The 27720-nt window shown below is 47.2% G+C and overlaps 2 long non-coding RNA genes across 3 annotated transcripts in view; both read left to right on the top strand.

Moving 5' to 3' along the window:
• Positions 1 to 27720, top strand: part of LOC133064529 (uncharacterized) — a 142979-nt gene that overhangs the window by 28520 nt on the left and 86739 nt on the right. The window lies entirely within an intron of this gene.
• LOC133064530 (uncharacterized) lies at positions 571 to 27275 on the top strand. 2 transcript variants are annotated; one of them, XR_009694649.1, is made up of 3 exons: positions 571 to 751; positions 17754 to 17938; positions 26568 to 27275. It is a non-coding gene; the product is annotated as an uncharacterized LOC133064530 (long non-coding RNA). The 2 variants fall into 2 exon arrangements; XR_009694648.1 differs by lacking the exon at positions 571 to 751 and adding an exon at positions 17347 to 17632 and having other exon boundaries at positions 26568 to 27274.

The raw sequence follows: 27720 nt of genomic DNA, 5'->3' as shown, positions 1-27720 counted from the left end.
CCACTGAGGAGGACGCTCAGGGTTGGGGGGGATAGATAGGAGGCCAGGCCTGCCTGGTGCTTGGGGGGTCGCCCCTGTGACCTGATGCAGCCGGGCCCCTGGAATTCTCTAGACTCCGGTGAGTCACCCTGCTTCCTGATGCCTGGGGAACCCTGGAAGGTCCACCCCACCCTTTAGCTGGCTCTGCCCAGAGATGTCAGTTATGGGTGCAGACTTTCGTCAGGCTTCAGCTGGGGCCCCTGCTTCTGGAAATGCATGGTGGCCCTTGATTGGGAAAAGATACGTTTCCATAGAGTGAATATCTGTAAAGGAGGGGTGAGGTAGGCTTCATGGGGAGCACTATTAGATGCCAACATATGATCTTGTTATAAGAAATTCTGCAAACCCTACCCCTATGAGAGCTTGTTGACGAGATGAATAGTAACTTCTGTAAAATTGGAGGGTAAAGCAGTTCAGAGACAGAGTAAGTCAAGAACTGTGATTTTTTTGAGGGCGGTGCCTACCAAGTGGATTAAATCTGTTAGAGGGAGGGGGTGTCATGTGTCTACTTCTCACCCACGCTGAGATGCTGTGATGCAGGCACAGGGGTCCTGGGGCTGCTCATTCTGGGCCCCTTTCTCTTTGATCCTGTGGCACTGTCCTGCCCTGGGGTCCCACTGGCCTCTCCTGTCCCTTCCTCCAACTGGGTCCTGCCCATCACCAACGGTTGGCAACTGAGCCAATCACTAAAGTTGCCTCCCGGTTCACAGAGGTGAGATGAATTCGGTTTCCTGGATGTCACTGTGAGTTTTAACTCAAAAGTGTGAGTAGAATTTCAGGCACCAGGAGAGACTTGGTGGGGCTGGGGGACTGATGAGTGCTGGCCAGTGGTGGAAGAGGGACATTTTTATCAGATGGTAAAATGCATAACCCTCTTCAAAGTTCTGGTTATATATAAGAGTGACATATGTTTATCTAGACTAGATCCTGATGAATCTGCTTTTTAAAAGGCTCCAGACGAAAACAGTCTTCTGTAGGTTGTGGCAACTGTGAGGATGCTAATTTTACAGTGAGCCATAAATTGATTGACAGGAGGCAAAGCAACCACGGGGTGGAAGATGATGGCCTCAGAGATTGAAGGTGGCAACTGGCGGGAGACAACCTGGGTGGCCGAGGGGCTGGGGTACTCAAAGCAGACACCAGGAAAGGATTCCAGCCAGAGAACTAGTCAGGGGCTCCAGTTGGGCTTGGGGGAGCAGAGGCTCTGGAAGCTGGTCAAGTTGCACTGTCCAGGGAAGAGCCTTGCTGAAGGGATGCTGGGGAAGGGGGTGGTTCCCGGGGGGACGTGGCAGCAGCAGCTTGGCTTGGGCACCAAGAACCATGCTGCCATGACCTGCAGAGAGCTCCAAACAAAAGCAAAAACACAAAAAACCCCAAAGCAAACCAACACTTAATGGTCTAGGAAAAGGGTCAGAACTAGAAGAAGAGCCAAGCCTATGGATTTTTAAAAAAGTTATCTATCTATTTATTTTTGGATCTTCATTGCTGAGTGAGTGCTTTCTCTAGTTACGGAGAGTTGGGGCTACTCTTTAGTTGTGGTGCGTGGGCTTCTTGTTCCAGCGGCTTCTCTTGTTTCCGAGCACAGGCTCCAGTGCCCTTAGGCTCAGGCATTGTGGCACCCTGAGGCATGTGGAATTGTCCCAGACCAGGGATCCAACCTGTGTCCCCTGCAATTGGCAGGCAGATTCTTTACCGATGGACCGCCAGGGAAGCCCCATTCTATGGATTTTTGATTTCATCTTTATCCCTGTGGTTCACTCATCTTTGAGTGAGTTGTTATTTAAACTCAGTATCAAGATGCAAATGACTGTACCATTGGGGGTGGGGTCTTTATTCTCTTCATCTCTGCGTGAACCCTGATGCTTTGCACATGGCAGCCACCCAGGAGTGTTTGCTGATTGGATGGAAGAGCTCCCCTCCGCAGACTTGAATGAGACAGGGCTGGGGTCCCAGAGAGGAGAAACCCTTACGTTCCCCTCGGTGGTGCTGGAGGCTCAATCCTCTGGTTTGGGGAATTTCCTGCTGTGGGAGTCTTTTTGCCCCGGTAGACTCAACCCTCTTGAGAACAAGAGATGAGAGACAAGGCATTTCACCTTCCAGGCCAAACATGTGCTTCTGGGGCTGTGGCCCCCCAGTGATGATAGCAACAGAAGAGGGGTGATGGGCCCAGCACATCTTGGTGTTTTCCATCAATGGTCTTCTTCTGTAACACTGCGACACTGTGTAAGTGTAAGCTTGACTTACACAGTGTAAGCTTGACTTTTTACTTTTTCTGCTCTTTAAAATAGGCTCTGTTTTGCAGAATTCATTTATGAGCTGAAATTGACCATTCTATGCCCATGGGGCCCCGGAATAAGCCTCTACCATAACATCAATACACAGAGTTCACTTTGCTGTCCTTTTCACATGGCGCTCCCCATAAGATGGGGGCATATTTTTACCACCCACACTTGGCACATAGTCCACCCTCACAGGTATTTTGCTGAAAGTGACTCCAATGCTGAAGATTCTTTTAAAATATATTTTTCATATCTAGTGGGAAGTAGATGTTTCAATCATTCGATTATTTCAAACCAAGAAATTCCCCTTGACTTCAGCTGTCTCTGTGTTTAGGGCAAAACTTATTTTTGACCTGAAACATATAGATAACTATCCTCTGCTTCAATGCTGCCCCGATAAACATGTCATTGATCTTTCCAGGTAGAGTGTAGCCTGTGGGTGCTACCATGTGAAACACTCATAACATAAGATTTGTAAACAGTCGTAATTCCACAGTTTGCTTTGGCTGCCCCCCCCAGCCCCCGGTGTGTGCGCATGTATGTGCATGCCTGTGGTGTGTGTTGTGTGCAGACTGACAGCTGGCATGCACATGGCAGGGCATGTACTACGTGGCAGCTCTCTGCTAGGTTCCTGCCCGAGCTTTCTGCTGCTCTGGGTTGCAGACGTTATAAGAAGTCAGATGATTTACAGAGGTTAACAAAATCCTGGAAGCCTGATATGGAAAGAGAAAAGAGAAGCCCGTATTTCTGTTTAGCAATGCCTTGTAGTAATTAAAATATTTCTAACATGATAGTAAGTTGGATTAGAGTGTAAATTTAACAACATTAAATCAATTAGCACTTGGTGACAGCCTTTTCTGATGGGTGCAAAGATGAATCAGAAATGGTGCCTGCTCCCAAAAAGCTGATAGTGAATGAAAGAAAAATAAAAAAGTTGCAAATATAAAGAGACAGATAAACAGAGAGTAGATAGATTAAGTGTATATTTAATTGAGTGTTTATTGTAAGTCTGGCTCTGATGACTTAATCACAGCTTCACAATGAGTCTTAAGACCCTCCAGTGAAGTTAGGTATTGTTACCGTTCTCGTATGTAAGTAACCAAGGCACAGGAAAACATGTGAAGGTGCACACAGCTAAAAAGCAGGAAAGCCAGAATCCAACAGATTCGATGACCGTGAAGTCAATATAGTTCCCCCAGATGCCAGGTGGGCACTTTTCCTTTTAGCTTGCTCATCTCTGCAGTTGGCCCAGGAGGATGTGCCCAGGGGAGGGATGAGGAAGTGGGTGAGGGTAGACAGACCCTTTCTTCCTGGTGGCGGCACCAGGATGAGGCCCTGGCACGTGGAGACAGTTAGGCACAGGCTGCCTGAGTTCCCCAATCTGGTTATTGAACATGACCATGTGGTTGGCAGGGCAAGAAGTTTTAGAGGACATTTGGAAAACTAAAGTGCAGGTTAGAATTAAGTTTAATCAGAATATTGAAAGTTAGGAGCTGGTCAAGGTTAAAGGGGTGGTTCAAACTTTGGAAACAATTGCATGAAGTTATGGAAGGTTAACTTCTGATTCGTTTTCAATTAAAATAACATTTTGGAGTCAAGATAACGTTCTTTGGCAACAGATGTGTCGGTGGTGTTGGTGGGGGGTGGGTAACAATAAAAAATCTGAGGTCAGAAGGGAATGAAGTCCAGCTGCTTGTTTCAGATTAGTGAAAACACTACAATATATCTGAAAAGAAGGCAGCTAGAAATGCTTTCCTTACGGAGTCACGCATTGTTTGCATTCATGGGCTAAATAATTCATGCTGTATTTAAGAGGGCCTTGACATAAGCCCACCTTGAGAATACCAGGACTTTGTTCTCCTGCTTGGCTTATTGATAGTATTGGATTTCCTCTTTCCGGAAGACAGGCTCATCGTTACGAACAGGTAATGTCACCTAAGTGGTGCTGTTGCAGTGGAGGTGAGGACAGATGCCAATGATGAGGTAGCAGTTGAAAGAGGCCAACTGAATGTGGGGCACAGCCTGGCATGAGGTGAAGATGCCTGAGAAATCACAGATGTGGGTCACAGAAACCGGAAGCTCCTTGTCCACTCAGCTGAGGGACTTTCCACTCTGGGGGAATAGTAAGCACCTTTGCAACTGTCTGATGAAGCTGACATTTAAAGATGATGTCTAAAGTGCTCGGGGCTGGTGCACTGGGATGACCCAGAGGGATGGGATGGGGAGGGAGGTGGGAGGGAGGTTCAGGATGGGAAACACATGTAAATCCATGGCTGATTCATGTCAATGCATGGCAAAAACCACTACAATATTGTAAAGTAATTAGCCTCCAACTAATAAAAATAAATGAAAAAAAAAAAAAAGAAAACAAAATGCCAAAAAAAAAAAAAAAAAATGATGTCTACACTCCAATGGGGCATCAAAAACTGATTCAGGAGGACTGCAGGGCAAAAATGTGTCAGCCTGATTTACTGCTGAATTTCTAAAAGCTGGGCAAAGTTTCCATAAAAAGGAATGTATAGGAAAGTGTACATTTGTTCATTAATTCCTTCATTTATTCATCAAAGCGCTATTGAGAGTTGAACTTATGCCTGGTTCCAGTTGTTGTTCAGTCACTTGGTCATGTCCGACTCTTTGCGACCTCATGGACTGCAGCACGCCAGGCTTCCCTGTCCTTCACCATCTCCTGGAGCTTGCTCAAACTCATGTCCTTTGAGTCGGTGATGCCATCCAACCATCCCCGCCTCCTCTTGCCCTCGATCTTTCCCAGCATCAGGGTCTTTTCTAATGAGTCAGCTCTTCCCATTAGGTGGCCAAAGTATTAGAACTTAAACTCTAGCAACAGTCCTTCCAATGAATATCAGGGTTGATTTCCTTTAGGATGGACTGGTTTGATCTCCTTGCTGCCCAAGGGATGCTCAAGAGTCTTCTGTAGTACCACAGTTCGAAAGCATCAATTCTTTGTTTCTCGGCCTTCTTTATGGTTCAGCTCTCACATCTGTACAGGACTACTGCACAAACCATAGCTTTCACGATATGGACCTTTGTTGGCAAAGTGATGTCTCTGCTTTTTAATACCGTGTCTAGGTTTGTCATAGCTTTTCTTCCAAGGAGCAAGGTTCCTGGTAAGATGCTGAAAATGCCCAGAGGCACAGACTCGGTCTACCGCTAGGTGTGGAGAAAGATGACTGGGTACACAGTGCCGTGCACCCCGCCGTACAAATGGGGGGTTGATGCACTCATTGGAGTGAAAGGACCCCCTGGAGTAGTTGCTGAGCTGAATTTTTCAGACACACAGGTGACCAGAAGTGATGTGGAAAGGCGCTCCCAGCACATGTCACACCACTGCCTCCTGAATATTCTGTTCTATTCATTTTTCTTGCTGAGGTTTTCTATTTTGCCTGGACTCTATACCATAGGATCTGGAATCCAGCTATTCTCTAATCTCACCCCCACCCCCATTAGACTCACTTCTTCTCTAGGACACGGGGCCTAAGTCCGGGCACATAGAGAGTGCTCATTCAGGGAGCAACTGGAGTGGTGTGGATCTTCACTTCTGACTCTAAAAAGCAGCTCCATCAATACCACCTTCTGCTGGGAGACTAGTATCAAATGTTGTAAAATCCAGTTGCTAATGTTTACTAAACACAGGACCCTTTTTGTTTCAGATTAAACAGGCTGGCATTCATTTGCAGTAATTCAGGGAGCAAGCAGTCAGAATTTTAGACTGTTTGAGAGAGTCACAGTAACACAACTAAGATAGAAATGTTGCTTTTCATGAAGTCTTCAGGGAGCTGTGATACCCAATATTTAACCATGACCCATTTCCTGTAACAATTATTTGTGAGCAAGTGCTTCCGATGTGTTGAAACAATGTCTTCCTTGACACATTTTGATACTGTCTCCTCCATATACTGTTTATAAATTTGAATTGCTGTGTGAAAAGAAGAGTAGGATTGCTGGTCAGAGTTAAACCTCAGCCTGGCGTGACTGATTTCAAATCAGTGAAGACTAGGTTAATGAATTTTTTACCAAAGGTCATAGTAATAGGTTTTGCTCTGTTAAAATGTGAAATGTACTTGGGGAAGGGGACGCGATGGAGGCAACATTTTGGAGGATTGATGAGGCCAGTCAATGGAAATCAGAATTCTTGGAAGTTCTGTTTCTTTTGCAGGGTTCACCCAGACCTTGTGTATCACACGGGGTGGGCAGGGGGAGCTTGGAGGAGCTGAGCGCTCAGCTGCCTGCTTTTTGCACAGTGTCTGCATCTAAGAAGCAGCCGAGTCAGAGCCTGGCCTCAGGAGACACAGGACTTTCTCAAGACCCCTCTGTGGGTGTGCTGAGCCCAGAAGGGGAACCTGCCACTTCTGTCACAAGCACTGTGAAGACTGCCCTGGCTCAGCTTGGCAATGACCATGCTGCAGTGGAGATGAGCAGCTCTTTTTCCTTCCTGTGAACATCTTAACAATACTTTCCTCGTTAACCACATTAAGCTGTCACCAAGAGCCTTGTCACGACATGATCCCACTAAGGGAGAAGTGTGAGAGGCTGGAGACCCTCTCTCCTTTAGATTTGCATTGACTGTGGGTGAAGAAGACTCAGATCTTTTTTTTTTTTTTTAAATGAAAAGATCCAGGATCCAGGGGTTAGAAATGTACTATCGAATAGAAGACAATGTGGCAAGACAACCCCCCTCCAGTTTTTAAACTCATGGTCAGCTTGATTTCAACTATTTCGGATGATTTTATTTGGTGGGGGTGGGGAGAGGAGGTACTGGAAGAAAGCTTGTCTCTTAATTATTTGACCTTGAAGTAACAGACAAGGGCAGTGTGTCTGAATCAGCCAGGGGGTTCTGAAATTCTAAAGGAAGCTTTGGAGTCACCTGCCTGCATGTTCCAGATCTGATCCTCACCTCTTTTTCACCATCACCTGATGGTTAATTTTTGTCATGCAGAAACACTTGGACTTGCGAGGCAAGGCTTCACTTTGATGGCTTATTTTTAAAGGGGAGAAACTGAGCCCCAGCTGACAGTCACCTTGGGAGCATCTGTTTGCATCTCCAACCAGCTTGTGCACCTCTTGCTAAATGTTTTTTTTTTTTTTCCTGTTTGTAGAAGCCCGTTGCGTGGCGAAAGAATTTCACAAGAGCCCTGGCCTGTTTCTCTTACAGTTCTTCCCATATTTTATTGTCTGCTTTTGCTGATAAGAAATGCCTGTGCAATTTGGGTTCAGACTACATCAGGGAAGAGTCCAAGGACTAAGTCCAGAGAGATCTTTTTAAAAAAGTACATTTTGGCTTTTATAATCTAGGTGCACTTTGTCCTCCATCTAAGGATTTAATTCAGGAGGCACCACTCAGAGCCAGGAGACCACGCTTGCTCACTGTCCTCAAAAATGTCTTCCTTTGACAATATGTGTGTAACATGGGCATCACAGTCAGAGATCACTCTGTTGCATCTCTGGCTCACAGATATTCTGAAACCCTCCCGGTTTCTTTCGGTTTCTGCCCCAGCTTTTACTCTGCATTCACAAAGCTGCCCTTTATAGCCAGTCCTGTGTAGGGAAACAATCCCTTTTATTTCAAAGTCATTTTGGTATTATTGTTCATTGTTCAGTCGCTAAGTCATGTCCAACTCTTTGCAACTCATGGACTGTAGCACACCAGGCTTCCCTATCCTTCACTATCTCCTGAGTTTTCTTAAGCTCATGAGTCAGTGATGCCATTCAATTATCTCATCCTCTGTCATCCCCTTCTCCTTCTGCCTTCAGTCTTTCCCAGCATCAGGGTCTTTTCCAATGAGTTGGCTCTTCACATCAAGTGGCCAAAGTACTGGAGCTTTAGCCTCAGCATCAGTCCTTCCAGTGAATATTCAGGGTTGATTTCCTTTAGGATTGACTGGTTGGATCTCCTTGCTGTCCAAAGGACTCTCAAGAGTCTTCTCCAGCACCAAAGTTCGAAAGCATCAATTCTTTGGTGCTCAGCCTTCTTTATGGTCCAACTCTCACATCCATACATGACTACTGGAAAAATGATAGCTTTGACAACACCGACCTTTGTTGGCAAAGTGATGTCTCTGCTTTTTAATATGCTATCTAGGTTTGTCAGAGCTTTTATTCCAAGGAGCAAGTGTCTTTTAATTTCATGCTGCACTCTCCATCCACAATGATTTTGGGGCCCGAGAAAAGAAAATCTGCCACCGTTTCCACTATTTGATTCATAGTGACCAATTATTTTGCTGACGCCTGGCTACTTTAGAAAAACAAACAAAAAAATGTCAAAGTGTACTTGATGCCTTTGGACCAGTTTTCAAGTGCAGAGTAGGGAAGTATGTGTTCCGAATTTCTCATGCCCTCAAACTCCTATGTGCTGGGGATAAAAGCCATCTTTGCAGCCACATTCACAGGGGTCTGGGGCCCCTTTGGATAGCCTGCCTGACTGGGGGCTGCGTGGTACCCTTCCCTCCCCAGGAAAGGGGCTGTGTGGCCATGATGCTCTCATGGAGCTTGTTACTCTAGCCTGCTGTCTGTTGCAGTTTTTATAATGTAATGTCCCCAGATTCCTTGAGGAATGTTTCATCACAAAGGCCTGCTCTCATGATGCCCAGGGGAGTTATTCTGTCTCTATTTTCCCCTGCGCTTTTTATTGCCCGGCGCTTAATGAACTTTTCTTGGCTATTTAAACTGTCAGCATTTAAAGTCCACTGGTGAATGCTGGTTGGCTTTGTCTGTGCTAAACTGGACTGTTCAGTGACAATTATAGTTCTTAATCATCATGAGAAATTCAGGGGAAAGGTGAACCTTCCAAAAGTCTGTCAATGCAGCAGCAGGAACCAAGTTTGGCAGAAATAGAGATGTGGTGGAAACGAAGGTCCATTCTGTTCCCCTGAGACAGAATGTGGCATGCGTGGCCTATGGAAAGAAAGCCAAAAGTAAAGAAAAAGAGACGCCACACTGATTTCTCCCTTCACTGGTACTGTTTTTGTGACACAGTTGGTATCTGATCCATTCACTGCTGGGCTAATAAATCATTAATGCAATGCCTGCTGTAGACCAGGCGGTGCCTGGGCTTTACTGCAGAGACTTCTAGATAAGCATGAATAATTGTGGACTTCAGGGAACTCTGAGCTTAGCGGGGTGACCAGCAATAAAAGGATTCTTAGGGAATAGTCTCTGAAAGGAGAGATAGACCTGGAGGATCTGACAGCTGATGGGCTAGTAGGGAGCCTGCTGGACTTGGGTGAGGGTGGGCAGAAGGCTGTCTTCCTGGGTGATACATCTAAGTATCAGAAAGAGTTCCGAAGGGCCATAGGAAAGTTCTCATGGGGAACCTGTGGAAGATTCATCCACTCCCTCATTAATTCTTCATTTGTGGATAGCCTTTTGAGCAAACTCCGGGAGAGAGGGAAGGACAGGGAAGCCTGGAGTGCTGCAGTTCATTGGTTCACAAAGAGCAGGACACAACTTAGTGACTGAACAACAAGAGGGGAGAGCCTGCTCTGTGCTCAGTGTGGGAAGCTGACATTTGCGAAGATGAGACGAAAGGGCAGGAGAGATCCTAGGAGATTTGAGTATAGACATCAGCCATGGAGAGCCTTGGGAGGGCATAACCAGGAGAGCCTGGCTGGACCTGTGTGTTGGCTGTTGTCGGGGAGTCACATGTGAGGGGGCAGCCTGGACAGAAGAGAAATGGGAAGTGAAGGGGAGTGGGAGGAGGTTCATCCAGTGATGGTATTTTTATTGTACACCAGGACTGTTTAGGGTCAGAAAATGAAGGGCAGGTCTAGGACAACTGTCTGAATTCTGTCCTGGGTAACTGCTGGACGGTGAGGCCCCTCACCTGGATCAGAGAGGAGAGAAGAGGCTGAGGACAGATGATGACTTCAGTTTTAGATGGGTCTGTCCGAATGGAGAGAATTACAGGTGACGTCCACCAGACGGCTGGATTCACAGGGCTGACCATTGGGAAAGAGAGCTGAACCTCGGATACAGACGGGGGGATTGTCAGCTTACAAATTAGCAGGTGGTCAGAAGAAAAGCATAACTAGTAAGAATTGAACTTTATGGGCACTCACTCTGTGCTGGGCTTCCCCTGTGGCTCAGCTGGTAAAGAATCCGCCACAATGCGGGAAACCTGGGTTCAATCCCTGGGTTGGGAAGATGCCCTGGAGAAAGGAAAGGCTACCCACTCCAGTATCCTGGTCTGGAGAATTCCTTGGGGTCCATGGGGTCACAAAGAGCTGGACACGACTGGGCGATTTTCACTCTGTGTTAAGTGTCCTGGGAGGGACCAATCCATTTTATCTGCTATAGAACCCTCCGAGTTACTATTTTTTTAAAACTTTTTTAACTTTTTCTTTTGTGTTGGAGTAGGGTCAATGAACAGTGTTGTTGTAGTTTGAGGTGGACAGCAAGGGGACTTCACCATACTGAGATGTTATTTCTAACCCTTCCCGTTTACAGAGGAGGAGTTTGAGGCAGAGAGCAGTTGAGGAGCTTGCCCAAGGTTGCAGAGCATGTGAGGAAGTGGGGGTGGAGTGGGGTGGGGAGGAGCCCTGCAGGATGGTTGAGGAGGAAGTGGAGAGTCTGGACGGGGAGCTGAGCAAACCGGTGGGCGGGGCTGCTCCCCCTTCACCCTGACTCTCCTGGGTTCCAGGTCTGATAACTGCCTCAGTAACTGCTGAATGTCAGTGCCCTCCTTGTAGGCATATCCCAGTTTTAAGAGAGCACAGCTTATGAGCTCAGGCTAAGGTGGGAGGAGAAGGGGATGACAGAGGATGAGGTGTTTGGATGGCATCACCGACTCAATGGACATGAGTTTGAACAAGCTCTGGGAGTTGGTGATGGACAGGGAGGCCTGGTGTGCTGCAGTCCACGGGTCGCAAAGAGTCGGACACGACTAAGCGACTGAACTGAACTTCTGTGGCTTTGCGAGCTCCCAAGACTCCTAAGAACTTCAGCCCAAACTAATGATGCTGGGAAAGATTGAAGGCAGGGGGAGAAGGGAGCCACAGAGGATGAAATGGTTGGATGGCATCATTGGCTCAATGGACATGAGTTTGAGTGAACTCTGGGAGATGGTGAAGGACAGGAAAGCCTGGTGTGCTGCAGTCCATGGCATTGCAAAGAGTCGGACACAACTGAGCGACTGAACAACAACCCTTGCATGTAGGCCAGCTGAAATCCCACTCTTTCCTGGAGGCTTACTGCAGGTGGCCACACCTCCAGGAAGCCCTCCAGATTCTCACAGTCAAACAGGGCTTCTTTGGCCTCCACACTCCCCTGGTCCTTTGCACGAGCAAATAACTTACTGCAATATCATTTATGTCCCTGTCTTTAAGTTCCAAAGTGGAGAAACTATACCTTGTTTATTTGTGTGCCTTGCATGTAGTAGGTGCTCAGTAAATGCTTGTACTAGTAGGTGCTCAATAAATGGATTTGAATGGAGGGAGAAAGTTCTGAGAAAGTGTTTTTTTTTTTTTTTTTCTTCCTCAACTTTCTGTTTTCTGGCTTATTTTACACCCAGCTGTCTGCTCTCTTTGCAGATTCTCCTTCTGATGTATTTTGTTTGTTTCCTCTCTTGATATTCCTGGGGTTCTGGATTATTCCCTCATTCGTGCTTTCATTGGCCTGATGTATATCAGAATGAGCTGTGTCTCTGTGTATCTCGGAAGCCCCTAGACTCTAAGTCCTTGGGGGCCGCATTCTTAATCTCCCTGAAGTGCCAAGTCAGTGGCAGCAAAGCAGAGTGGAATTCCAGGCCCCCCAAAACCCCCTCTGCAATCTTCCTTGTCCGTCTCGCCCGCACACCCCGCTCTCCCTGGGCCGATTAGCTGTGTCCTCCCCGCACCCCCACTAAAGGGGGGAGCAGGTGGCCCAGCCCTGCTCCGTGTCCCCTCGGAGCTTCTTGTTGGTCTTCCCAGACCCAGGCTCACACATGATGTTATGATGATATGGGCTTCGGCTTTGATCAAAGCTGAAAACTGCAGCTGAGACCTGAATTGGTTGATAAATGAGCAAAGACTTACTTCAGCCAGTTGGGCCAGAGTCTGTAGAGAGTGGTGCCAAGTGTCTCTGCTGCGGCTACAAGTCAGAATCTCTAAGCCATTCTTCAAAGAGCGACACGCCGTGGGAGGGGGGAACAGGTGCATCGCGCCCAGGTAGGATGATGGCTAAGGGCTTGGGTGACTGAGAGGCAAGCGGCTGCATTTGTCATGCTGATTTTCTGCCAGGTCCCTCCCACTCCCTTGATAAAGAGCAAAAGCAAAGAAAAGAGGGTGCATGTTTCTGTTGCTTATTTCCAATGTAAACATTACAAGCAAGCTCATGAGGGTAATATTTTCAGTGGAAATAACGTATTTCCACTGGACACAGTGCAAGAATTTTTTGCTCATGGAATTTTCACTCAACAATAGGGAAAAAAATTGTTTTCACACAGGCAGTTTTGGCTCCAAACATGGATTTGACAAGTGTTTCCCCAAATGTCACCAGGACCGAAGTCTGCAGCTGCTATGGAAATTTCAGAACTCTCCAAAGAACCCCAAATGCTGTTGTGTTTTTTTTTTTTTTTTAAATCACTGAATCACATATTTAAACTGGGCTTTCTATTGTTATTAACCCTGGAGTATGATAATTAGAGAAACCTCAGAAATCTCGTCTAAGAAACCCGAAACATTCATTTTGCTGTTGGACTTTTCTGCACTTTCATTTAGCATCATGGCGAAATACAAGCAGTCTGTTGGGCTAGTTTCACATCCTATTCATTGTCAGTTTTACTTTCTGGGCCGAGGATGTCGATGTTTGGGTTTTTAGAACAGAAAGATGATCTTGAATATGAAACTCAAATCTTTGTAGTGTTTTTGGTGAAGTCTCACCACGGGTCTCTGCATCCTGGGTCAAAAGCTGTGCATGTGTCTCTCCCTTGATCCGATGTGATTTCTGGTCAATTTAATGCAGCTCCCATACTGCATGCCATAGAAATCAAAGAAAGGCCATGTCTTCCATTCCGAGTCACAGGGCCATCAGCTCGGCCCAGGGACGCCCATCACCACAGGGCTGGATGCGAGTGGTTGGCTCTGAGAAAAAGAGAACTATGCGATGCCCCCAGCCCACCCCATGCTCACGCTGGGGACTTCCACAGGACCTTGAAATTAGGTCAAAAATGACTCAGCCTTCTCATGATTTTATTTTTCGAGCTTTTTTTCCACTCCAGCCTGATATTGGTTTTCTCTCTCAGTTCCTTTTGGTTAATCTGATTATCTTCAAAATGTAAAACTATGCTGCTCAATTTAAAATGAATTTGCATGCTGAGGATTCTTTTTAGGTGACTTTCTGCCATGATGACATCCAGCAGGGAAAGATCTGCTCAATTCTTGGAGTCCGTTTGAGGTGAACTGACAATTCCATTCACACACATCAAAAATCTGTTGGAAAAGTTCCCCCAATATTCCCATTCACTGAATGAATGGCTTATTGAAGGTAAGCCATTGCCCTTTGGGCATCGTTGTCAGGATAGAAACATGAGGTCTCACGTTTCATAGGCTTTATTGTGGACACACCACAGACAGCTAGGTGGTAGGATTGAGTAGCAGAGTGAGAATAACGTTTCGTTGTAAGAGAACTTTCTTTCCCAGTTTTCGGTGTTAAATCTATAGAACTTTGACTCAATTTTACCTTTTCCCCAGTCACCTGAATTGGCATTGTTACTAGGATTGTCATTGAGTAAAACTGTACAAACCAGATTTAACTTTCCTTTGATGATTGAAGTGAGGGGTTGAGAATTCACTTTTTTTCTTTAAATTAACTTTTGTTGGCATATAGTTGATTTACAATATTGTGCTAGTTTCTGCTGCATGCACAGCAAAGTGAATCAGTGATACATGTACACATACTCACTCTTTTTTAGATTCTGTCTCTATATAGGTCATTATAGAGAATTCAGTAGAGTTCCCTGTGCTCTACAGAAGGTTCTTATCAGTCATCTATTTTATACATAGTAGTATGTATGCTTCAGTCTCAATCTCTCAGTTTATCCCTCCCTCCCTTCCGCCTTGGTAATCACAAGTTTCACTTTGGTGAAGTTAGGAGGTGGCAAAATCTGAGAGTGAAAGGGTTAATAGCTCAGTTGTGTCTGACCATTAGCGACCCCATGGACTATAGCCCGCCAGGCTCCTCTGTCCATGGAATTCTCCAAGCAAGCATACTGGAGTGGGTAGCCATTTCCTTCTCCTTGGAATCTTCCCGACCCAGGGATCAAACCCCCTTGGTTTGCATTGCAGGCAGATTGCAGGCAGATTCTTTACCATCTGAACCACCAGGGAAACTCATAGAAAATATTCCTATCTTGAAGCTCAGGAAGTACTATCAGGGAATTGCTGGTTCTGAGGAAAGCTAGAGAGGGAAGTGATGCTTTTGAAAGGAACCTATCCATGCTGGGTCTGCCTGGGAAGTGGACTGGCTCTGCAGCCTTCTGTGCAACTTTAACAAAGACTGCACTGGAGTTCAACTTCTCCCAGACTCTGGGAGGTGGAGAGGGACAGGGAAGCCTGGCTTGCTGCAGTCCAGGGGTCCCAAAGAGTTGCACACAACTTGGTTACTGAATAGCAACATTGGTGGTTTTGTCTAGTATACCGAATAAGCATGGAAATCCAGGATGAATGAAAGGCTGGCTCAGTCTTTCCATGTTGTCTTGTTACCTGAGAGCTGGGTCTGAGGCTCTTGTGTCCTCCTTGGGTCCCAGGGCAGGCAAATCCTGAAGCTGGGGCTCTTTCACCTGTGTCACAAGGCTGTGACCATTAGATGCCATTTTAAAGCAGTTCCTTTGTAGAAGAATGACGGCACAAGCTTTATTTTCATACCAGGGTGTGTGTGTCTGTGTGTGATGTCTCGCTAGTTCCCCAGATGGTAACTGAGGTGGTTTGTCTCCCAAGTTCCTGAGAAGTAGGTAGTGGTTATGGCACCATTTGAATTGGAATTTCTTTAAGGATAACTTTTAAACAAAATACTTTCTAATTTGGAACAACAATATTTTTATTAGAAGATTTTCATTTCAGGATCTTATTGGTAAGTCCTAAATTCCCTGATGACATCCAGGCGATACCATATTTGAAGGGCTCTTACAATGCCTGGCCCTTGTCTCGGACCACGAGATGCCTGCAAGCTTTGAAAAAGCACCTTCTCAGGAAATGGGTTCCTTTTTTTTTCTTACTTATTAGAGCGAATTCTTGCATGTGTCTACCTTAAGGAAATTTAAAAGCACTTTATCTTCCTCCTTTAGTGAAGGAGCAATAAGCCTAATGAGTTATTCTTAAAGCTCTTTATTAAATTACTCAGTTGATTTTCTTCCTTTTAATGCTACAATGATCATAGCTCCTTTAGCTTTTCTTCCTAGGTCTTAATCTCTTCTCTTTGAATCATTTCTGCAGATGGAAATTGCCCATTGAGGGCCTTGCAGTACTGAGTTCTCTCTGTCTCCCTGAACCTGACCCCCGGGCAGCCTGTTAGCTGACCCCTCCCCATAGGGGCGTCACTCTACAGTGACAATGACTGCCATCCATTCAAGTATGAAGTAGGAAAGAATTTGAATTTGATGCAACCATCCATTAATTTTGCAAATGTTTACTGAACACTTACTAAGTGCCGGATGTGGTAATGGAGCTTAAAGTGTACTGGGGAGTGGCTTGCAGCACACAGGACACATGGGGATTATAGTCAGTGATAGTAAATTACAATGATAGTGCATAATGAAAATTTGCCTATAACCAACAATAAGCATTATCAATTATAAGTGTGATGAATATGATGGAAGAGAAGAATGCATTGGGGGTGTCCTTGGAGACCCAGGTCCGATTTTGCTTTCCAGCCTTTGACTCCTCCCATCCTTGGACCCTGTGAGGGACCCACTCCTTGGACCCTGATCACAGTTTGTGTTCTTGCTTTTTATCCCACCTGTCTTTTTGGCCCTGAGGTGAGCTTACAGTTTTGAAGGTCAAGACCATATTAGTTCTTGACCTCCTCACTTCCTAGCAGCCAGTGGGGGCAGGGTAATGTCAAAGAACTAGAGGATCTGAAAGCTGAGATCCTGGGTTTGAGCACAGGGGCTGTTGGCTACTAGCTGTGTGGTCCTTGACAAGTCGCTCCAACGCCTTTGAGGTGCGACGTCCTCAGTGATGAACTGGAAACAAAGGCCACTTCATTCCCATTTACCACATGATGACCCAGTGGGACCAGGACAGACCTCGGGGTTCACCTTCTCCTACAGTGAACATGCGCTGTTGATTTCTCCAGCACACTTTGGGTGCTGCACAAGTAGTGGGCAGTGCGGGGGTGATTGGCGGGCACATTTGTTCATCTGGTCAGACCATGGTGTCACGCCGTGGGGAAGATGGTGGATGTCGGAAGGAAGAGACTGGGTGTACGGATGCAGGTGGAGAGGATGCTGGAGAGCTGTGACCACACGGAGGTGGCCACGGAAAGTCCTAGTATGTCACCTGAGAAGCAGCTTGGAGCCTTGACCCCTACTGGATGTGGGCATGGCCTGGGGACAGGGAGAGGGAAACAGCTGGCTTGTCAGGGCTGTCGTGTGACAGAACGAGCCTGGGAAGGACCTGGGAGGTTCTCCGGGATGCCCAGAGCCCCTCTGAGACAGCGAGCTGTGGTTCATGAGTCTGGAAGTGGGTGGAGAGCCGGTCTTGCAGGCAGGACAGCTTCAGAAACTGGGGCCATTCATGGCAAGGACTTTGGCTCAAACAAAGGTTTGGGGCTCAAGTCCACTCCAAATCAATGATGATAGTTTTGGGAGCCCCAAGTGCTCAAGGGACTTGTTAGTCTCTCCGGCTGCCACTTCCCATCACAGAGAGAAGGGCTGGGATTGAAAGCAGAAGATGGAAATACAAAAAAAAAAAAAAAAAAAAAGTCAGTGAAATAAGAGGAAATGAAAAAACAAAACAAAACATAGGGACAAGAGATGTGGCCTCAGAACAATGTGTGATTGAGAAGAAAGCCACCTAAAAGGTTTCCATTGTAGGAATTCACTGTGGGACGGGATCTCCTTTTTCTTCTTCTCTCAGGCTGGCCTTTAGGCATTGTTGTCCAAACTGTGACTTTAGCGTAGGGAGAACCTGGGCTTGCTGGCAGTGTAAACACACTCTCCAGCACAAAGAATGCCCTGAACCCTCTAAATTGTTTCACTGAGCACAGTCCCAAGATCATTTCTTGCCTAACTGTTAGCGCTGTAGTCACTTTCCCTCTTGATCACTCCCTGAGATTTTCCTTTTCCCTCTCAGTTCCCATCATCAGTGCCGGGTTTTGGGGTTAAGGTAAGTAAATGAGCTGAAGATGCTTCCAAAGTGGCCAACCCAGGGTGGGAAGAGCATCAGGTGCCCAGCGTCAAGTCAGCTGTCATCCATCATTTGATGTCTCCCCATCTTCTCCAAGTAGATGACTTCTGAACCAAAAGAGAAGACTCTTGAGAGTCCCTTGGACTGAAAGGAGATCCAGCCAGTCCATCCTAAAGGAAATCAGTCCTGAATATTCACTGGAAGGACTGATGCTGAAGCTGAAACTCCAATACTTCGGCCACCTCATGTGAAGAACTGACTCATTTGAAAAGACCCTGATGCTGGGTAAGATTGAGGGCAGGAGGAGAAGGGGCTGACAGAGGAGGAGATGGTTGGATGGCATCACTGACTCGATGGACATGAGTTTGAGTAAACTCCGGGAGTTGGTCATGGACAGGGAGGCCTGGCGTGCTGCAATCCATGGGGTCGCAAATAGTCAGACACGACTGAGCAACTGAACTGAACTGAATTGAAGCTATGTTAGAAAGGGAGGGTGAGATTGAGTTTCCAAGCAGTAGATACAGAGACCCTGGCTATCCATCCTACATTCTGGAACTTTGTTATTAGCTGACTCAGAAAGAGAGATGGCCCTTTTCAGAAGATGCTGAGTATGGAGGAACCTGCAGGCAGTGGTGCTGCTGACCTCCAGGGCAAGTGATGAAAGACACAGAGATCTGGCAGGACGAAAGTCAGCGGGCGAAACAATGATTTACAGTTGTCAGTCGGCACGCCACCGGGAACCTGGGTAGAGTCACAGGTGAGAGGTGATTTGCTTTCATGAGTTTAAAATCTCACTAAATGGTGTCTGAAAAAATATACTGAAATAGGCTTGTGAGAGTCATGGATGAAGGAGAAGCCTGTGGTTAACGTGAGTCTGCAGTCATTAAGGGGAAGCCGGGGCTGGTGGTGGGGCCGAGGTCACCTCTCTCCCCTCCAGCCCTGCAGCTCTAGGGGTGCTGCCTGCCTGGACCACTGGCTGCAGGGGTCCTGGCACTAATGGTGACAACGTGGATGAGAAAGATGAAGTCTCCTGCTAAGCATACCTGGCAGGCCAGCTGTTTTCTGCAGGATGACTGAATTCCACGGGTGGGTGGGGTGAAGACCAGAGTCCCTGAGTCCCCTCCGTGGACAGCAGGCCCAAGGTGTGCTAAGGGTCCTGGTTGCAGTGTGGGCCTGGAGTTTTGACCGGGCAATGAGGGGTCAACTGTGCTGGAAGCCCAGGTCAGGAAAGGGGCTGTCCACCTCCAGCCCCACAGCAGGAGAAAGGGTCCAGATTCAGGGTGGGGGTGCTCCACGATCCTTGGGGCCACAGGCACAGATGAACATGCTGGGGGTTTTGCTAGAAGGGCAGCCAAGATTATTTCCCCTCCTCCTCCCCCCAGCTGGATGCTCTGGTCTCAGAGCACATTCTTGGCTAAAATCGGTTCTTGCTGGTGCACGGGAGGTCTGGGTCACTCTGCCTTCCAGTTTGGCAACCTGCTGGTTAGGGACACTCCCCTTTTCCAGCCAAGGCTCCAGGAAACCACCCCCAGGGCTTCCCTCAAGCTCCGTCTGCCTCTCCTATCTGCAGAAGATGGGAGCTGAGATACTCTGGACTGGAGAATGACTTTCCCCTTCTAGAAGCAGGAGTGAAAAGCCCCTCCAGGGTCCACAGGAGTGTGAAGTCACAGTCATCAGAGCACATGGGCATTTGTGAGCTGGCCTGGGAAAAAAGAGTCGGATGCGACTTAGCAGCTAAACAACAGCAAATGCACTTTTAGAACGGGTTTTTTTTGGGGATCACCTCAAAAACGTTAGAGAAGTTGGAAAAGGAGCCATGTACATGCCCATCCTGAGCTCGTTTTCTCCCTCGGCATCAACAGTTTACATCATTGCCATCTTGGTGCTGATCGAGTTTTGCAAGTTTGGGTCATCTTGCAAGTTTGGATTCCAGGTCCAGGCTATACGGCTGAGAATCCTTGCAACCCAGTGAGGATAGCAAGTGAACGGCTTGCTCCTGAATGAATGGGCTGTGAGTCACTCAGGTCCCCAGGACACAGTCTGTATGAGACCTGGGAAGGGCCCGGAAGGGCCCACCCTTGGACGTTTCATTCAGAGCATCATTCAGAGTTCTAAAAAGGGAATGGAAAAATTAAATGTCAAGTCATAGGAAGTGTAAAAATCAGGGTGTCTCCTCACACCTAATTAGTCTGCCAGTAATGTTAGGCATCTCCTGCTAGAAAGTATAGTCATGCAAGAAACTTGGGGTCTGAGAGTGTGTTTTGATGAGTTTTCCTCCCACCTCTTTCCCCCTCCTGCACGGCAGACCTCAGCTCCTGGTCTTCTCTGCATTTCTTCCTGCTCCAGCTTTTGGTCTTCACCTGTGCACCTGGAGATGCAGGCTGTATAATAGGAGGGGTCCTAGGTGGGTTTGTGGGTGCTGGGGCTCCTCCTCTACCCTCCTCCCTGGATCCACCCTCAGGGGTTTGGATGAAGCTCAGATATGATGCACTTACCTCGACCTTTTTTCAGGTTGCCTGAGATACCGCATTAGTAGCAGAAACGCTGCTGTTTTCAAACATTTTAATTTGGGTGCAGAGCCTGGTGGGAGATTGTACACCAAATGGCCCTCGGGGAGCATTGCTTTGGGTATTATTTTGTGATGAGCTTTTATTTTCTGGGGAGCAGAGCTACTTCCTGACATGGGAGGTGCTGATTTGGGTGTCTTCTGTTCTTTATGGTCTAGGATGGCAATCTAGCTGTGAGTCTGGTCCTGGGGCATTAAAAGCCAACAAAGGTTCCAGAAGCCACGTGTTCGTTAGTCACTGTTGGGGACGGGAGCGGTGAGAGGACAGCTTTCCTCCAGGGAGGTGGTGGTTCGGCCAACGTCATCAGAAATGAGGGAAGTGACCGCGGGCAGTGGCTGGTGGACTGTGCCATTCACCACACCAGGAGATGCACTTGGGTCTCCTTACATCCTCCCAGGAGGCTCGCGAGGCCAGCTCTAGAATTCCATCTTACTGATGAAAAAACAGCACTCAAGGAAGACCAGCCCATCACTCTGAGGCTCAGGGGCAGCCCAAGCCTCCTCCTGGGTCCGGCTGAGTCTGTTTGAAAGGACTGTGGCCAGCCCCCTCCTGCGCTCCGAGCAAGGGGGCAGGGGAGAGAGTTGTGGGGCAGTGAGCACGACTAAGGGCTAGCTGGCTTTATTTTCAGAGCATCTTCTGATTCTAGCCCTGCAGCGCATCTCACCCTAGCGCTGATGCAGACCTGTCAGCCACCGCCTTTTGGGGCCCAGTGTCTGTTACCTGGAGCCCCACGCACTGCCCGGCAAGGCTTTCTACACTGTTTTCAAAACATTTAAAAGTGATCCAATTGTGCTCCCAGAAACAAATAAAGTGAGATCAATTGCCAACTGAACAGGTAACTCATGAGCTATGCAGCGTCTCCCTCACATTTTAAAGCGTAGAACAAAGTGAATCAAGTCAGCTTAGAATTTAATAAAGCTCCTCTGACACACATTTAAAACACTGAGTTGTGTGCTGCCATGAAGCTAAATTTAGAGATGGAAAATTAGAACAAAGCTTCCTATTTACCAGCTCACCCCTTGACCATGAACCCTTGTCGTTATTTGGGCTAGTTCTCTGGATACCAGATGTATATCACCTTCCTGATGGAAACCGTAAAATTTATATTTCCTGGGGCATCTTGCTTTTGATTAACTTTCCTTATGCTCTATTTGCAGAGCTAGGCTTCCTTTTCATCCTATTTCTTTACTAAATATATATTTCCTAAGGTTTTGCACTTTTCCTTCATGGAAACAATTGGATTTCACCGTGGTTCTTTCTGTGTTTTCAAGTCTAATGTTATTATTAGCTGCCAATTACTCTTTTATTAAGGGATCCTCTAAGGTTTAGGCTTCTCCAGTGGCTTAAGGGTAAAGAATCTGCCTGCCAATACAGGAGGCGCAAGATACACGTTTGGTTGGATCCCTGGGTGGGGAAGATCACCTGGAGGTGGGCATGACCACCCCCTCCAGTATTCTTGCCTGGAGCATCCCACGGACAGAGAAGCCTGGCTGGCTACTGTCCATGGGGTCGCAAGACTGGACACAACTTAGTGACTAAACCACTACCACCAGCAAACAAGCGATGTAGCCTGCTCCAAAGACCTAGTGACTTCCTTCTTCCCAAAGCCATATTGAGCCCTGCAGAGAGGAAGGGATGCAAAGGGGGCCTCTGGCTCCTACCCGGAGAGTGGGGGATGCTCAGGAAACAGCGTGTGCTGAAAGTGGGGACCCGACCCTTCGTTAGAAGGGAAACTGTCAAAGTAAGTGTGTTTCTCTCTAGGCAGCCTGCTCTTAAATGTTGAGCATTGTAAAGGCAGACCGGGTTTCTGAGGAGGGCAAATGGTGAGCATAGTCATTTGTTAATGCATGTCTTCTATTTAAAAGATCTGTTACTGAGGTGCCATAAAACCAGAGTCCAGAGATTCACACATCTTGCACTGCATGTCCACGGCATGGGGCAGCCAGTCCTTAAAAGCACAGGGAACGCTCTCTCCTATTTTCTGTAAGAAGAGGAGTTCTTGTTGAGATATCAGCTGCATTGCCCTTGGGACTGTTGACTTTCTGGGTGGGATGAATCCTGGTTGTGGACTGTCCTGTGTCTTGAAGGATGTCTGGGAGCATCCCTGGCTTCTGCCAGGCGCTGGCGTGTACCCCTCCCTGCAGGAGTGACAACACAGGGTGATATTATCAAGTGTCTCCAGGGGCCACAGGGCAAAATTGCCCCTAGTGGAAATAAAATCAATTTTAGAAATGCATTTTATAGGCTCATATTTCTTCTTACTTTTTGAAACAAACAGCTGTAAGGGTTTGGCTTCCTTGAAATGGATATGATGTCACAAATATAAGTCACAGGAAAGGACAAGAAATCACTGATTTAGTATTTGACTTATCTTAGTTGCCATCGAATATGCAGCTACTGTGCAAGAGAAAATTAAAAATACGGATGGGCTGACTCCAAATGCTTCTAATTCTTGGGGAATCATGAAAGCAGACAGTTTGTGTCCTGTGGGAGAGACAAGGCTGCTCTTCCTGGAGAAGGCACAGTCCACACCTGGGTTTCCAATCTGCCAGCTGACCCCCCACTTTGGGGCTCATGCTTTGCAACAAACTTTTGTTAATGTTTATGAAGACACTTAATGCCCTTTGGTGTTAAAAAAAAAAAAAAAAATCTAAATGAGCATCACTCACAGGAAGGAGCCTGACCTTCCCAAACATATAATCTTCTTTTTGGGGAGTTGGCAAAGTTTGCAAAATGCCTCTTCCCCAGTGCCACACATGACTGCAGGGTTTATCTCCGACACCCTGAGCCATTGAGGTTCTTAATGCCTTCGAGCTGACTTCAGCAAACAAATTTAACAACCCAGTTATAACCAAATAGTTTTATAGAGATGCTGTAACTTCTTTTTTAAGTTCCAGCAGGGCAGATTTAGACAGGCAGACAATGAAAGTCCCGTAGTTGCTTGTATACTGTAGATCACCGCTGAACACGGGCGTACAATGCTGACCCCAAGGCAGCCCAGGACAGCTGGCTTCTGGAGTCCAGGGCTCCCTTTGCTGGTCACTCTTCGGTGCTGGGACAAAAGGCATTTCAATTTCCTGCTCTATTGCAGCATTTCAGGACATGTGTTTAATGATTTTTTTTTACCCTAAATAAACCATAACAGGAATGAACCATAACAGAAATTAACCATAACAGAAAGTGGGCTTTGATGCTGTGACAAAGAGCAAAGCTTCCCAAAAGTGTGGGATGGACTCTCTTCCTGGAGAAGCCATTCCCCCTGGAAAGGGTGTGTTAAGCTATTGAGGTCGGGCCGCCCACAGAACAAGTCTCCTGAGTCCTGGGGTGAGGGATTGCAGCCTTTGCCTTATTTTTCTTCTGCTCCAAATTAGTTTAAAGAATATTGATTGATCGATGATTGATTGATTGATTATAAGGAATTGCCTTGTGCAATTAAAGAGTCCCAGGGCCTGCTGTATGAAGGCTGGACACCCAGGGAAGTTGGAGGCATGATTCAGTCTGAGTCTGAAGGTCTGAGAGCTGTCAGCACCAAGGACAGAAAGGGATCAAGGTCCCGGCTCTGCCCTCAGGGAGAAAGGGCCCAGATCTCCCTTCCTCCGGGCTCTTAGAGGATTGAATGCCAAGCCCCCTCCCGACATTGGGGAGGGCAACCTGCTTTATGGAGAGTCCACCTATTCACATGCTGATTTCACCTGGAAGCACCCTCAGAGAGTCTTCAGCAGAATATCTGGGCACCTGTGATCCAGGCAAGCTGACCGTTAACATGAACCATCACAACGGGTCATTGGGGAAAGCTGTTCTCATTTGAGTGATGCGGGTTTCTCTCACAAAAAGAGAGTTTTATTACTGAAGGGAAACCTAAAGAGCTCCAGAGGCAACTAGCTCAGGGGGCAGAAGAGGAGACTGAAGTTCAGAGTGAGGCTCAGAGCCATGGTGTGAGTTGCCCTGAGTCTCAGGCTAAGTGAGACAGACAGAGGTGAGAACCTCAGTCTTTGGAACCCCAAAGAGTGTACACATCACCCTAACACCTTGTGTTGATCCCTGGGCCTGACTCCCCAAAAGATGAAAGGCAAAAATGGCGCAGGAGTTCTGGGCCAGCTTGGCAGGCCTGGGTGGAAGAGTGTACCTGTCACACTAGCACCATGGTTTGATCCCACACATCATACTAGCACCTTGGGTTGATCCCTGGACCTGACTCCCCGAAAGATGAAAGGCAAAAGTGGCGCAGAAGTTCTGGGCCAGCTGGGCAGGCCTGGGCAGCTGGGCCCGGGGGGTCGGCCTGTTTCAGCGTGGCCAATGGTGGGCAGTCCCCTGTGGCCAGTGCCTGAATGGGGATGTGATAATGTTGCCTTCTTTGTGTCTCCACTGAGACACACTCTTTCTCTCCTTTTCTCATCGTCTTTGCTTTCTGGTCGTTTGCCATTCACGTCTCAGGAATTAAGTTAGTGACCGCTCCCAGGGATTTGCTCGTTGGATTCCAGCGCTGACTTGAGCAGAGGCTCCTGCCAAGCCCTGGGATGAGGTTCTCTGTGCTGAGACCCTCCGCAGATTGGGGGTCATGGGGGGGGCGGGGCTCTGACTCTGTGGCCCTCACAAATTCCCCTCAACACAACCCACCTGCTAGAAACCTGGGGAAGCCTGCAGTCCCAGCTCCTGGCTGTGTGGGGAGGGAGCCTTCCTGTTTTCAGTTCTGGAAGACGGTGGCCCTCAGGAGCTTCTGCAAATGACCCTGAAATGGCTCCTGGGGCCCCAGTCTGGGGCGTGTCCTCCGGGAACGAGAAGTTGCCTGTGTTGTTTTGCCTTAGCTGAGCAGCCAGAGCAAAAGGACAGAGGATGCTGGCAACACCCGCAGGCACCTCTCCTTCTACTGCACCCCGAGATACTGCGTTTCTGTTTGTTTTTGTTTTTCTAACAAATGGAAAGTTTGTGGCAACCCTGCCTTGAGTTCCTACTGTCACCATTTTCCCAACAGCATTTGCTCTCTTTGTGTCTCTGGTCACATTTTGTTAATTCGCACAATGTTTCCAGTGCTTTAAAATGATGGTTGTATTTGTTAGAAATATCTAGGATCCGTGATCTCTGATGTTTCTACTAGGACTGGCTGAAATCTGAGACGATGGCTAACATTTTTTAGCAAGAAAGTGTTTTTTAATTAAGATATTTACATTATTTTTTAGACATAGTACTATTGCATATTTAACAGACTAGAGTGTCAACATGATTATTTTTAAGTAGAGTGTTTTATTTTTCAATAACTGTGTCCACCACATGTACAGTTTTCCTTTAACCATCAAGTATGGTAATGTTTCAGAGCATCTTTCTCTCACTAGGTAAGGCTCCAAGAAGAAGCATAACTTTTATATGCACTGGGAATCTGAAAAATTCATGTGACTCACTTCATTCCAACGTCTGCTGTATCACAATGGCTGGAACTGAGCCTGTGATATCTTTGAGGTTTGCCTGGACAATGATTTTTCAAACAGAGTATTCATTTTGTGTCTCCATGTTTAGAACTTCTAATATATTTAAAGGCAGACCCTCTTTGTTTTGCAAATGTGAATTTCTCGCAGAGAAGTTTCCAGTTTGTTAGTTTCCTGTATTCTGAGGCTCTTTGGTAAACTCAAGTAAAATGTTCACAACCAGCAGACATTTACTGAGTGTGGAATACAGAATACCTGTGTTAGAGATTCAAAGGAAGGTATGACAGTCTTTTCTTCATGGGCTCCTAATCTAGAAGGAAAAAGAAGCTGAGGCCAGGATGAGTCACCTAACAATAAAGCAGCCACTTTTTAAATGATAAGGATTTCCCGGAGCAGTCAAAGGGCCCAAGGTCCAACACACTCTGGTTCCCAGGTGAGCGGTGTCTGTCTGGGTCTCCAGGTCTGGGCTGGCTGCTTAGTGGGAGAAGCACAGAAACTTCTGCAGTTGTGCCTATGGTGGTAGGAACACACTTTTCCTGATTGAAAAAAATTTGCTCGATATTGGTTTTCAGCCTCAAAGCCGAACTTTCTAGGAGACAGATTCCCTTCCTTCTCAGGAGGCTACAGGAACCTAGGAACTGCGGGCTAGGCATGCTGACGGCTGAGGTCTCTGCTTGGGGACAGCAGCTGCTGGAGTGGCACCTGCCAGGCAGAGAGGCCGAGCAGAGCCAGCGTCATGGTCATCTCCGCCTTGCAGCCCCGGGAGGACCCCCTTGTGAGACGGGGACCTTTGCCACTGTCACCTACAAGGAAGACGGGGTCCAAGACTGCCCCTACCATCCCCTATTGTGCGGCCGCCACCTGCCTGAACCCCCCATCTCTGCCTTGGAGGATGCAAGCGCTGATAACTGTCATGTTGATTTTCAGGTTGTAAAATGCCCCGTCTGAGGACTGACCGCAAAGCCCGTGTGAGGAGATAAAGAAGCTATGGAGGCTTTCAGAGCTGAACTCAATTTATCTAGAACGTTTCTTTCTTCTTTTATTTTTTCCCCTTCAGATCAAGATAGTGCTTTTTCTTATAAATACTAAAAAAAGAAAAGAAAAAGGAAACGAAAATCCACCTTTGTTTTCTTCCCCATGTGTACCTTACAACCTACTGAGATTTCTTTACTCCAGAAGCACTCTGAAGCAGTGAAACCAGGGAATGTGAGTGAATCACAAGGACAGATGGTCGTTTGGGAACGAACTGGTTCCCTCAAAAGTGAGAAACAGCCTACTGTGTGACCCGGGGACTCCACTCACACTCTGCAATGACCTATATGAGAATTTTGTTCTTGTTCAATCACCAAGTCGTGTCCGACTGTTTGAGACCCCATGCACTGCAGCACGCCAGGCTTCCCTGCCCTTCACTATTCTCCTAGAGTTTGCTGAAACTCGTGTCCATTGAGTAGATGAATATGAGAATAGAATCTAAAAAACAGTAGTTTTATGTATAACTGATTCACTTTGCTCTACACCTGAAACTAAAGCAACATCTTTAATCAAATATACTCTAATAAAAATTAATTAAAAAAAAAAGCTGAGCAACAATCAGCTAACAGCCTTACTGTGACGGAGGCGTTGTGTTATGGTGAAGTGGCGGATAAAACAATTTGAGCAGTAAACAAACCAAAGTTTGAAAAGACCCCCTCACCCCCACCCCAAAAAAGAGGGTCAGCTGCTTGGGATCTAACCTGCTTCTGGAGCCATGATGCTAATGTCTATTTCTTAGCATAAATGTCTCCTCCAGCTTGGGCTTCTGTCCACCCTTCTCAAGGGCGCCTCTGTGTCCCCAGGACCCAGGCTGGAGACCGGGGGCTTCCTCCTTCTCTCTGTTCTCTGTTTATGCCAAATAGCTGCGGAATTCGCTCGCGCCTTCTCTCCCAGAATCATCACCCCAGGGTGACTTCCCTGGCCTTTTAGTGGGCTTACTGAGAGGTGATGGATAAGAAGGCTTGGAGGTTCCCCCAAGGCCTGGGCCCTGCCCAGGGCAGGATTAAAGTGGATGAAGATGGGGGCTGACCGGGGGACCCCCTAGATC

This window comes from Dama dama, chromosome 11 (genome assembly GCF_033118175.1).
Source record: "Dama dama isolate Ldn47 chromosome 11, ASM3311817v1, whole genome shotgun sequence".
Classification (NCBI taxonomy): domain Eukaryota; kingdom Metazoa; phylum Chordata; class Mammalia; order Artiodactyla; family Cervidae; genus Dama; species Dama dama.
Note: the sequence above shows the minus strand (reverse complement) of the source record. Positions and strands in the feature narration are given on the sequence as shown.